At 40.8% G+C, this 14,406-nt stretch overlaps 1 protein-coding gene across 1 annotated transcript in view; it reads right to left on the reverse strand.

Annotated features, from left to right (window-relative positions):
- The window catches only part of PRDM6 (PR/SET domain 6), a 131,736-nt gene that overhangs the window by 83,824 nt on the left and 33,506 nt on the right, over positions 1–14,406 (reverse strand). The window lies entirely within an intron of this gene.

Here is a 14,406-nt window from a genome sequence, read left to right on the forward strand (position 1 = left end):
CTTATCCAGCCTTATGCCAGCAGCCTATCAGATGAACAGGGAAGGGAGACGCCTCTCCCCCTGCCCTGCTCAGGGCCGGTGCAAGGATTTTTGCCAACACAAGCAAAGCTACATTTTAGTGCCCCCTACCTCCCCCCCACCAGAACTCAGTGGGGGTGATGTAAAAAGGAAGGGGTGATGTAACATGGAGGGGGTGATGTGACATGGAGGGGGAGAAAAGTGACATGGAGGGGGAAAAAAGTGACATGGAGGGGAAGAAATGTGACATGGAGGGGGTGAGGTGACATGGGGTGGGATGAGAAATGTGACACAGAGGGGGTGATGTGACACGGAGGGGGAGAAATGTGACATGGAAGGGCGAGAAATGTGGCATGGAGGGGAGAAATGTGAAATGTAGGGGGAGTAATGTGACATGGAGGGGGATAAATGTGACATAGGGGGGGTTATGTGACATGGAGGGGAAGAAATGTGACACGGGGGATGATGTGCCATGGGGGGGAAAGAAATGTCACATTTCTCCCCCTCCATGTCACATTTCTCCCCCTCCATGTCAAATTTCTCCCCCTCCATGTCAAATTTCTCCCCCTCCATGTCACATTTCACCCCCTCCATGTCACATTTCACCCCCTCAATGTCACATTTCACCCCCTCAATGTCACATTTCTCCCCCTCCGTGTCACATTTCTCCCCCTCCGTGTCACATTTCTCCCCCTCCATGTCACATTTCTCCCCCTCCATATCACATTTTACCCCTTCCATGTCACATTTCTCCCCTTCCATGTCACATTTCTCTCCCCTCCATGTAACACATTTCTCCCTCTCCATGTCACATTTTCCCCCCTCCATGTCACCTCACCCCCTCCGTGTCACATTTCTCATCCCACCCCATGTCACATCACCCCCTCCATGTCACATTTCACCCCCTCCATGTCACATTTATCCCCCTCCGTGTCACATTTTACCCCCTTAATGTCACATTTCTCCCCCTCCATGTCACATTTCTCCCCCTCCATGTCACATTTTCCCCCCTCCATGTCACATCACCCCCTCCGTGTCACATTTCTCATCCCACCCCATGTCACATCACCCCCTCCATGTCACATTTCACCCCCTCCATGTCACATTTCACCCCCTCCATGTCACATTTCTCCCCCTCTGTGCCACATTTCACCCCCTCAAAGTCACATTTCTCCCCCTCCATGTCACATTTCACCCTCTCCATGGCGCATCCCCCCTCTATTAATGTTGTGTTAAAAACATTACGCTCACCTGGCCTTTATCCCATCTGCAGCAGCTCCTCTTCTCCTTTGTGTGGTCCTGGTATCTTCTCTCTGGGCTCCCGACAAGTTTGACTGACCTTTCCCACTCAGCCAATCAGTGGCCGCAGATGTGTCACGTGTCAGGCCAGCGATTGGTTCAGCGGGAAATCACTGGCCTGACAGTGGGAAAGGTCCTCAAAAGAGAAACAGCCAGGTGAGCACTGCAATCTGACTTTGTTTGTACCTTTAAAGCTATTTAATGGGTCAATCATTGACTTACAGGACAAATCATCTATTGGTGGCACTAATTATTGATACACATGGGTATGGAGGTTAGGGCTTTTTGGTGCTCCTGGCCTAAGCTATAATAAAACAAGCCTAATAATCCTTCTTGAAACATAAAATAAGTAAAATATAAAAAGAACTTTTAAAAACAAAAACATTGCCTCCATTATGCTTACTGTATAGGTAACATTTAAGAGAATGGTGTACAAACTATAAGTCTTCCTAGTTCCTTGTGAACATTTCCCTAGGAATTTTTATACAGGGCATAAGTAAGGCTTGGGCAAGTATGATTTTTGAAAATATCTAAGAAAATTGGCCCAGATTTACTTATCCTATAGATGGCATAAACTTAGGCTGTCTAGACCTGCACCAGATTTATCATAAGGGCTCAGGCTATAAATGTACCGCAGGCACAGACACTTTTGTCTAAATCTACCAACTGTTGGTTGGCTTACTTTGAGACATACTTTTATGCCAGAATTGTGGGGCAATTTTGGTGCTAAAGAGCACATCTTAGGCCACGCCCCAAGTCCCACCCCTTGTCAAGCAAGTCGGAAAAAGAGTTAAATTTAGGCCATTGTGTTAACATGGACTGTGTAGTTGGTGGTTGGGTTGGTCATAGTCATTTGTTTCTATTTGTAGTTACAAGTCCAGCAGAAGTACAATGATGGATAGTGAAGGGTAATACTTACATAATTAAACTAGTCCAGCAATGAAACCCTTATTCCGAAAAAATAACTAATATTTAATAAGAATCAAACACGATGAACTAACCTATATTGTTACCTAGGTAGGCCCACAAATGGCTGGGTGAGCAATATCATGGGTGGGGGATTGGTGTCCCTACACTACTGCCCTGAACTACACATCAGCCCAGGGACGTCCCCTGGTGGTGGAGACTCCCTGTCCTCGAGCCTAGCCTATCGCCTCCTGTCTAACCCTAGGATGGTGACAGGTGGTGAATGCTGGCTCAGGAGTGGCCTACCAACCGAAAGCTAACACACACACATAAAGAAAAAAGGTGCCCAATGTATACAGCCCTCGTGACGATACGCCAGGAGGTACACGGTACACCAAGTATTAGGTAAAAACACCCTCTAATATGATAGTTGAGGATGATAATCCAACATGATAATCCCAAAAAAAAAATTCTAAGAAGGCGCAGAGAAGATGATCCTCAAAAAGTGCCGAGCAGGTCATCTAGGTTCACCAATGCAAAGCAAAATAAGCTGTGGAGAACCATGGTGAGCTTCCAGTGCACATCATAAATAAAATAGCATTAAAAAGCTGAAGAACCAAGCATGATAACTCTTCATTTTGATGTACAGACACCCTAAATTCAGACCCTCCACTTCCAACCTAAAAAAATTAAAGCCCTTTAAATAGGTGTCTCTTAGCAATGGAAAACACTTCAAAAACGCAAATACATAATTATGTTATTACAAGGGAAAGCGGCCTCATAAATATTCAAATGTATCACATTATATAACATAAATATCACTCAGGTCGTATTTTTTTGAAGGCTTTCACTTATGTAGTTTGACCTCCCTGCCAGCAATCCCGTCTGATCCCAAATGTCACAGCTGCGTGTGGCAGCAGTGATGATATATGTGCTTTCTTTGGACTAGTATAAAGAGATATGTGATATCCACAAATGTATATTAATAAGCCAAGTGTGCTGACGCTGGGCGGGCCTCAGGGAGGTTGGCCACAGAAAGGGAAAACGTGAAGCAAAAAAAATATAAATAAGACGTATATCATACACTTTCAACTTAATGGATGTAGCGTACTATTTTAATCTATAATACAATTTGCCTATGATACATTCAGAGAAGAACAAAGATATCAAAGTAAATTTCTTAAAATTTGCACAAATCAGTTGTGAGATTCGATTTGGGTCCGAATAAATGTGACATGAAAAGTTGTGTGTGACGCTCGGAGGTCTCCTAGGACTGTATCCAACCCCTTTTCTCGCTCTTTAATGCCAAGTCAGCATTAGTGACGTAATACTGACAGAAGCATATATGGTTATGGGCAAATGCATGTCTGCCGGTGGTAACAAACAGCCTGTGTTGTCAGATTTTTTTAACATTAAAATACTGGTCCAAAATGTATTCCTTTTTGGTATCCCTTCTGATTGGTAAAATGGGGGGGCATCTTATTGAGTTATTTGGCCAAAACATATTTCAGAAGTCTTGGTTTCCCCAGAATCTGACCCTTTGGGGAAATTTGTGACAAATTCAATTAATTTAGAATCGATTCACTCATCTCTATTATTAATATCAATCAGCAGATCTTTACCTTGACCAATAATTGTAACTCCTTTAATCTGATATCCAATTATCCAGAAAGTTTGATCATCTGGCATAAGTTTCCAGCACAGAACAAAATGTCACAAAAGCAAACACAGAATAAGATTAGGTACAGAGAGCAAATTTTCCTCTTGTTTCATTTTGGGCTTTTTTCCCTAAATCTCCCCTGAGTCTCATGCTCTATATTATTCTATAAACATCTGATAATCTGGCACTAGTCAGATCCCAATTGATGCCAAATTAAAGGAATATTACTGTGGACATAATAAATATACTTAAAATATAAAATAGATTTTTAATAGATTTTGAGTATAGTAAACATCATACGTAGGATTTGGCATGGAATATCTGGAGCCGATTAAATCAACAAAGCAGCTGAATTGAGAATGTCACATAACAGGATCAGATATGGTCTTTCATTTCCTAATCTGCACTAGAAATAAAATGAAACATCTTCATGACTGTCGGTCGGTGAATGTTGCCCCTCGTTCATAATAATCAACATAATTACAACTCAATTCATTTATTCTTTCCAAACGTATTCATGTAGCTCCGGATCTGTACTCTCACTGGCGAGATCCTGTGGAGTGGCATTGTTTCATTCAACTCGTGTGACAGATCTAAGTGGTACTTAAGAACAAGTTAGCAGCTCTTGAGTCTCTTGGAGAAGACTCTTAACCCTAGGTCAACAATATGCTGGAAAGAAGCCGGCGCTCATTTGTACTGCGACTGGGAGTTAATCCGCTGCCTTTTTGTGCTGCATTAGCACAATATCAGTAAGCATCTTAAAGTATTAGCGTAGAACAGTTTGACCCATTTTACAATATAGGGGGCGTTAGTCAACAAATTCTTCCCTATTGATTTTGAAATGATTCATTATGTGTGCAGCTCTGCAGAATATGTTGGAGCTATGTAGGTATTGGAGCACCCTGCCATTTATGGAGGTGAATTAGAGAGATGAGCAAATTTCTTAAAATTCCATTCAGGTCTGATTCTGGTAAATTAAAAGAACCTCAATTGCCTCGAAAAGTATCTCTCTACCTCCCTCTTCTCTCTCTCCCCCACAAAATTTGGGATTGTTAGAATCAGAACTTTTTACAAAAATTCAGATCCAGTTTTCAAATTTTAGAACTAATTCACTTATCTCTAGTGGATTATAGAAAGCTGTCTTATCTTGGTGAAAACAATAGCAATATTCAGTATGGCCGGTGATAATGTGTCCCACCTATAGGTTTATACTGCATTCGGACCTAGATATCTAATATGCAAATAGACTTTCATCAGCCACATGCCTGCCGAAAGAGTGCCCTTTGGGAATACATGTGGCTGGTATAGGTCGATATTGTCTTTGGCTCATCTGCATTATAAATTGTAGCCAACTACAGTTTTCAATATGAGAGAGCCCAGCAAAAAGCTAGTTAATAGTATATTATATATCATATAACATATTTTTATGTCAAATATATTGCAATAAATATGGATGTGGTTGGTTCCATGCAAATGGAGGGCATGATATAGTATTATGTTTATATTAGTGGATGTGGATTAGTGTGTGTATATATATATAGTCTATATATATAGTGTATATATATACACAGTGTATACACAGTCTATATATATATATATATATATATATATATATCTCTTTATCTCAGACCATCTATGTTATAATGAAACAATTATATTGGAAGTCTCACTCTTTGGCAATAGATGGCAGTAGATTACTTTCGCCGGGCACAGATCGTTCTCCTATATTTCTCATTGAATACTGTTAATAATAAAGCCTCCTGTCTTTCATTTCACAGAAGTCTATCTGTCGGGACCGGGCTTTTGAAACCAATAGAAGATCAGAGTGACTTGCCTTTCTTCTAGTGACCGCTCAGAAACTGACTCCAATTAAAAATACACACTAAGCAGGTTTGGCTTAAATAAAGTGCTTTTGATAGAAATGAAGGCCTTATGTTCTCCGCTGTCATTACCGTTGTTAGGAATTTCATCACAATGTGGAAGGCGTTAGCTCTGGAATACGAGTTTAGAAAGATGAAATCATCACTCAGACAGGATACGAATATCAGATGATTTATTAACTGTTTTGTAGCATGAAGACACTTTTATCCCTGCAAGGGATTGTCTCGCTGCTATTTTCCTGATCACTTGGTGTAAATCGGTTAATGTGTACTGTGAAATGTCACCAGAAGACCAGAGCTGTATGATGTTTGCCTGCGTGGCCACTGCATTAGGTTCTGCTTCCATTGGCACCAAGGCTTATGTTTTTTAAGGATCTGTGACGAAAATGATGGATAGGTTTTGAGTCAATATCAGATTCCAACAGACCTCGCTGATTTATTATAGGTCCATCAGGTTCTTATTAGGTAGAATAGCAGACTGAGCTATGCTGGACAACAGGAGCATTGGAACCACGAAACCAGCGTGGAAACTGATTATTTTACAGAATCATATGTTTTATTGTGTTTTATGTGATTTTAGGTCGTGACAGCCAATTAACATGTTGTGAATTAATGGTCATTATATATCGGTGTTTCTTGTGTGACTGTTTTCAGTGAATGCATTCAGAGGTATTGCTGCCATTTTTGGCATTGTATGTTACATAGATTGAGGGCCACATTTTTGTAGATGTTAAAGATTTGCTGTGATCCCTGGTATGTGAAAAGTTCTAATGGCAGCTGAGAAGGGATGAGAAGGAGAGAGAAGGTCAGGCATGCTTGCTGCTCTCTCCATTAACATGAGCAGAGGATGAGCTAAAAAGGTACTGGTGGAGTCCAAAGGTCCTTCTGATAGATAAGAAGACACCAGTACTATAAAAAGTGCATGGAAGGTGGGAGGCCATGTTATAGATCTTGCTCAGAAGCTTCAGGTTATGCCTATGCCTATGAACATTTCCTGATAGCGCACTTTAAAGGGGGTATACTACAAGTAATGTAAAAAATCTATTTCTAAAAAACTTAGAACCAGCCCTGTACCTCACATGGTTCCAGAGATCTCCCCATTTACTGCTCCAATTGCTCTGCTTGATTTATTTTAAGCTGGCAGCTCAGGGGACGTAAACCTTCTCAGGGGGCAGGTCCTTTCTGCTGTAGCTGGTGGCAGTTGAAGGATGGAACTGAGCAAGTATGTCAATCTCAGTGCACTGGACAGAGAATTTAGAAACAGCAGGTGGCGCTATATAGATAGATTACAGTGAATAACTCAGTGGCAATACAACATTTTTATTTATATGCAATTACAAAAGTGTTCAGATCCAGGTGCTGCTTTACAAAATGTAGAATATTTTTGGGGGGACAACCCCTTTAATCTTCTGAATGTAGAGGGTCACAGCAAACTATAAACTGCCATTGAAGGCGATTTAACTGTCATTGGGGGACATTTATCACGACTGGTGTTTCCCATGCCAGCCTTCATCTCCTGTGCACTGGAGTAAGATGCTTCTAATTTATTAAGGCACATGCTTCTTAATAAATTAGGTACATCTCTAGACCACTATGCACCAGAAACTTAAATGTATGCAAACCATGGGTTGGCGTATACTTGAGCTATAATTCATGCTAGTTTCTGAGGTAAATTATAGTAAATTGGGCATGTTGCAGGAGCCTCCACCTCTAATGCTAAACCAAACTTTATAAAAGTGGAGAGAAGAGCAAAAAGTTGCAAATTATGCCAGAAATTTGTCACATGCCAAAATTAGCAACTTTTTTTATGACACAAAATTGGCGTAAATACCTTGATAAATCGATAAATCTCTCCCATTTTTAGGGTCCAGTTTTTTGGCCTTGATTTCAGGCACTAATATAATCTTCTCAATTGTGTAAAGAATATGTCAGAACATTAAAGAAAAAGGTTGAAACCCCTTTAAAAACAAATGTCCACATCAACCTACCAATCTTTCTAATACTACTCTACATAGTGTGGGTTCCCTCTTTCTTTATGGACAACCCGTCAGCTGACTATTTTCTACATTCTTCTGCCAACCATGAGGATGGCCACTTTCAGATATCACCATAGGTTTATTTGTTCTTCCTGAAAACCAAGAAACAGAAGTCAGTATGTCAATCAATGGCTCTCTGTGCCTTTATCCCATCCTCCAGCACTTCTCCTGTACAAGGGTCCTCTCAGCATACACTGATAGCAGACAGCATGGCGAAGGAGATAAATGGACAGAAGCCAAACTTCTGCTTGCCTTGAATGATAACTTAAAGAGCATGTTCTGGTCATTTATTGACAATTATTCCATCACCCCTGTCATAGAACGTGAGACGAACAGGGATTACAAAGAGGCAGGAGCCTAAATTATCTTGATTTACCACCAAAATGACAGCTAAAATATGCAGCCTTGAAGCCAGGGAGAAAAAACACATGAATTCATTATGTAAAGTGAAAGGTAAGGAGTGGCTGAGATCTAAAAAGAATATAAGAGACATTTATATAGAATTCTAAGTTTAATTTAAAATAAAGTGATTGCATTTTATAAATATATAAAGATATATATAAAATGATTATTAATGAATATATAAGTGCATAAAATTAATAATAAAATAAATGCATTTACATGTTTTATGAAAAAAATAATATATATATATATATATATATATATATATATATATATATAGTATTTGGCTATTATCATCCTTAGTACTAATAAAAATTGATGATAATGATAATTTTGCGAATAAAATAATAACATTGATCATAATTGCTGATGGTAATAATAATAATAATAATAAAATAATACTAATAATGGATACTATTGTAATTATTGAGCGGGCTGTCCAGCCTTTAGTAAATGATGGTCATCAGCTGATTAGCAGAGGTCCAACACCCCACATCCCTGCCGATCAACTATTTGGTATAGCTCTGTCACTGGAAGTCGGCACCACAACTGCACACTACAAAGTTGATGGTGTTGTGTAGCTGCGCAGCCGACTTCCAGCGACAGAGCTATACCAAATAGTTGATCGGCGGGACTGTGGGTCATCAGACTTCCCCCGAGAATAGGACATGACTTACTAAGCACTGGACAACCCCTTTAATAATATCAATAATATCAATATCAGTATAATTTAATAATTATAAAAAATAAAATGATATAGTACTTTAATACACATGTATTCTAAGTTTTTTGTGTATTAAACAATTTACGATAAAAATGTTAACAGCACAAAATTGCAGATTGTCTGGGATAAAAAAAAAAAAAGTCAGTTAAGGGCGCATTCACATGACCGTAGTGTTTCGGCCATTTTGCGGACCGCATATGGCCGCAACTATAATAGAAAATGCCTATTCTTGTCTGATTGTGGACAAGAATAGGACATGTTCTATTTTTTATTTTTTTTTGCAAGGCCGCGGAACGGAACCACAGATCCGGACAGTACATGGTGTGCTGTCCGCATATTTTGCGGCCCTATTGAAATGAATGGGTCTGCACCCATTCTGCAAAATTGCGGAAAAGATGCAGACTCATTCAAACGGCTGTCTGAATGAGGCCTAAGTCGTCAGTATCAGATTGTCAGGGACCCAACTCCCATCACCCGTGTCAATCAGCTGTTTTATGGGGTAGCAGGACTTGGGGGCGAGCTCTATAGCATTGTAATTGGATAATTTTAAACAACTAATGTACTAATTTATATTTGGAAATTGTTAGTTTCTTTATAGATCTTTAATTACCAATCACACATTAAAAATAAACAGACACTAGCGAATATATAAACAGGGATGAGTTGTAAGTGATAGTATAGTGGTAAGTACTCTGGGTTGTAAGGAAGGCTACTTTCACACTAGCGTTTTTTGTGGATCCGTCATGGATCTGCAAAAATGCTTCCATTACAATAATGCAACTGCATGCATCCGTCATGAACGGATCTGGTTGTATTATGTCTTCTATAGCCAAGACAAATTTTATCATAAACACTATTGAAAGTCAATGGGGACGGATCCGTTTTCTATTGTGCCAGATTGGGTCAAAGAAAACGGATCCATCCCCATTGACTTACATTGTGTACCAGGACAGATCCGTTGGCCGTTTAGTGTCCGCCTCCAGAGCGGAATGGAGACTGAACGGAGGCAAACTGATGCATTCTGAGCAGATCCTTATCCATTCAGAATGCGTTAGGGCAAAACTGATCCGTTTTGGACCGCTTGTGAGAGCCCTGAACGCATCTCACAAACGGAAAGCCAAAACGCCAGTGTGAAAGTAGCCTAAGGGAAACAGACCTGTGCCTTCAAGCAGTTGATTTGAGTGACTGCTGGCCTGTCAGGGAGCATTCCTTAAATCTCAGTCTCTGTAACCTGACATTTATGGTGCACTGATTGGCCTCTGCCAGTAGTACCGGTTGTAAATTTCCTTAACAGCTTTTAAACCGGCAGCATGAAGACTGACTTAGTCTAGCGGTCAATGATTGGAACCTCTGCCCCTACCTAGTCAGTAAGTAAATCAGACTAGGGAGACCAAAATCTATTACTACATCATTTCAGTTTATATGTCAATGGAAAAAAAGGTTTACTGCAAGTAATACAAGAGCATCCAAAATAAAATGTAAAAAAATGAATACTATACTGTGTGTGTTCACGCGCTTATAGGATATGTCTGCAGCAGGAAAGATTTCTAGCCGTCAATACATTCAAGAAAAGTCTGTTAAAATAGGTAACTTTTGCCCAGTGCACAATGTGCCTATGAAGTATCTATCTATCTATCTCATATCTATCTATCTCATATCTATCTATCTATCTATCTATCTATCTATCTATCTATCTATCTATTATCTATCTATCTCATATCAATCTATCTCATATATATCTATCTATTTATCTATCTCATATCTATCTATCTATCTATCTCTCTATCTCCTATCTATCTATCTCACATATATCTATCTCAAATCTATCTATCTATCTACAGTCATGTGAAAAAATTAGGACACCCTTTGAAAGCATGTGGTTTTTTGTAACATTTTTAATAAAAGGTTATTTCATCTCCGTTTCAACAATACAGAGAGATTAAAGTAATCCAACTAAACAAAGAAAACTGAAGAAAAGTCTTTTCAAGATCTTCTGTAAATGTCATTCTACAAAAATGCCTATTCTAACTGAGGAAAAAGATAGGACACCCTCACATGTATTCCCTCTTAAATTGGCTCAGATCTCACACAGGTATATCACACCAGGTGCACATAATTAGTAGATCGTTACTCTGCATGTTGAATGAGGCTTGCCCTATTTAAACCTCAGACATTTAGTTTGGTGTGCTCCTGACTGTTGAAGTGAGAGTGAGCACCATGGTGAGAGCAAAAGAGCTGTCAGAGGACTTCAGAAAAAAGATTGTAGCAGCCTATGAGTCTGGGAAGGGATTTAAAAAGATCTCAAAAGATTTTGAAATCAGCCATTCCACTGTCCGGAAGATAGTCTACAAGTGGAGGGCTTTCAAAACAACTGCCAACATGCCCAGGACTGGTCGCCCCAGCAAGTTCACCCCAAGAGCAGACCGCAAGATGCTAAAAGCGGTCTCCAAAAACCCTAAAGTGTCATCTCGAGAACTACAGCAGGCTCTGGCTACTGTTGATGTAGAAGTACATGCCTCTACAATCAGAAAGAGACTGTACAAGTTTAACTTGCATGGGAGGTGTGCAAGGAGGAAACCTTTGCTTTCCAAGAGAAACATCGAGGCCAGACTGACATTTGCCAGAGATAAAGTTGACAAAGACCAGGACTTCTGGAATAATGTTCTTTGGACAGATGAGTCCAAAATTGAATTATTTGGACACAACAGCAGAGGACATGTTTGGCGTAAACCAAACACAGCATTCCAAGAAAAGAACCTCATACCAACTGTGAAGCATGGAGGTGGAAGTGTCATGGTTTGGGGCTGCTTTGCTGCAGCAGGACCTGGTCAGCTCACCATCATAGAATCCACGATGAATTCTACTGTGTATCAGAAGGTGCTTGAAGAACATGTGAGACCATCAGTTAGAAAATTAAAGCTGAAGCGGAACTGGACCATGCAACATGACAATGACCCAAAACATACTAGTAAATCAACCAAAGATTGGCTGAAAAAGAAGAAATGGAGAGTCCTGGAATGGCCAAGTCAAAGTCCAGATTTGAATCCCATTGAGATGCTGTGGGGTGACTTGAAAAGGGCTGTACGTGCAAGAAACCCCTCAAACATCTCACAGCTGAAAAAGTTCTGCATTGAGGAGTGGGGTAAAATTTCCTCAGACCGATGTCGAAGACTGGTAGATGGCTACAAGAACCGTCTCACTGCAGTTATTTCAGCCAAAGGAGGTAACACTCGCTATTAGGGGCAAGGGTGTCCTATCTTTTTCCTCAGTTAGAATAGGCATTTTTGTAGAATGACATTTACAGAAGATCTTGAAAAGACTTTTCTTCAGTTTTCTTTGTTTAGTTGGATTACTTTAATCTCTCTGTATTGTTGAAACGGAGATGAAATAACCTTTTATTAAAAATGTTACAAAAAACCACATGCTTTCAAAGGGTGTCCTAATTTTTTCACATGACTGTATCTCATATCTATCTATCTCATATCTATCTATCTATCTATCTATCTATCTCATATCTATCTCATATCTATCTATCTCATAGCTATCTATCTCATATATATTTATCTCATATATATCTATTTATCTATCTCATATCTATCTATCTATCTATCTATCTATCTCTCTATCTACTATCTATCTATCTCACATATATCTATCTCAAATCTATCTGTCTATCTAGCTCTCATATCTATCAATCAATCAAAAAAGCTTCATTGGCAGTTCTAAATTATACAATAGTATTGCCAAAGCATGTGGGAAATAGAGGATTGAGAAATGGGGACACACCCGGGGTCGGCGTATAGGAGTCCGTGGCGTATCATAACAGGGGGAGGGGGGTGCGGACACACCCCGGGTCAGGGTATTGGAGTCCATGGCATATCAGGCTCCTCTCAGTCTGTGGCAGGCACTGATATATTGTGCTGCTATGTCCACAGTGTTCTCATCCTCTCCCAGCAGGATGGGCAGCTTCTCTTCCTCGTCCATGGAGCTGAAGTCTGGGAGTAGATCAGAGAGTCTCCTAAAGTGGATGTCCCTCACTGCTGAGTATTTAGGACAGTATATCAGGAAGTGGGCCTCATCCTCCACCGCCTCCAGGTGGCACTGCTGGCACAGTCTGCTTTCTCTAGGCATGTAGCTCTGTCGATGTCGTCCGGATTGGATGGCCAGGCTGTGGGCGCTCAGTCTGTAGCGGCTCAGGATTTTCCGGTCTCTGGGGTTCCCTAGTTTCTCCAGATATGGGGCCAGTTTGTAGTCTCTCTGCAGGCTCTGGTACACCGTCAGCTTCTGGGATGCTCTCACCTCCTTTCTCCATTCACTGACATATTCCTCTTGTCTCTTGTATATCTATCTTTCTCATATCTATCTATTCTTCAAGTGAATGAGTCCGTATCCATGATATGGTGAGCACACGGTTGGTGCTCATATATTGCAGACAAGCAACGGCCGTCTACATGAGTCTTTAGGCTGAGTTCACACTTTAGTTATTTCCATTAGTTATTGTGAGCCAACACCAGATGCAGGTCAAAAACACAGAACATAAGGAAATCTTTCCATTATACTTTATCTCTGAGTAGGCTTCACTACTGGTTTGGGCTCACAATACCTGATGGAAATAACTGACCAAATAACTGAAGTATGAACTGGGCCTTACCTGCTTCCTGACACTGGCTCTCGGCTCTGGTGCTCTCCGACCTCTGCTCAGGTCCCTGGTTGTCATCATCCATTTTGACGCTGCCTGTAACCAATCGTGGTCTATGGCGGTGACTTCTCCCCTTGTGTCAAGTAAATAAATGTAACTGTTTATACAGTACTTCAGAATTTGTGGCCCCACTTTTAATTTCGCCCCTGGGAAACATTTTGTCTAAAACCGGCCCTGGGGCTAGGGGTGTTATACTATATACTGTGTGGTGATAGGGGTGTTATACTATATACTAAGAGGAGCTCTGTGTGTTATACTATATACTGTGTGGTGCTGGAGCTGTTATACTATATACTGTGAGGGGATGGGGTGTTATACTATAGACCAGGGGTGGCCAACCTGTGGCTCTTGAGCCACATGCGGCTCTTTGCTTCTTCAAGTGAGGCTCTAGCTGTGAAGCCAGGAAGCACTTTCCATCCATGCTCAGATCTCTTTTCCTGATCAGGCACTGTTACTACTTTGCAGCTTTAGCTCACTCTCCACTACGTCCTGATGCACACAGTGTAAGAACGTAGTACGTGGAGACACTCACTATGACCTGACATTGCGCTCATCAGGTCACAGTGGAGAGCGTGTCAGACCTGCAGAGTAGCAGGTGACCGACCGAGCAGGAGCCCAGTGCCTGATCAGGAGAGGGAAGAGCTTTTTTTTTTAATTATAGAACTGAGAATGTGGGTCTGATCTGAGCATGGGGGGAGGATGTCCTGATCTGGAAAATGGGGGATCTGATCTGAGCTTGGGGGGTCCAGATTTGAGCATGGGGGTCTGATCTGAGCATGAGG

The sequence above is a fragment of the Bufo gargarizans genome, chromosome 1 (assembly GCF_014858855.1).
Source record: "Bufo gargarizans isolate SCDJY-AF-19 chromosome 1, ASM1485885v1, whole genome shotgun sequence".
Classification (NCBI taxonomy): domain Eukaryota; kingdom Metazoa; phylum Chordata; class Amphibia; order Anura; family Bufonidae; genus Bufo; species Bufo gargarizans.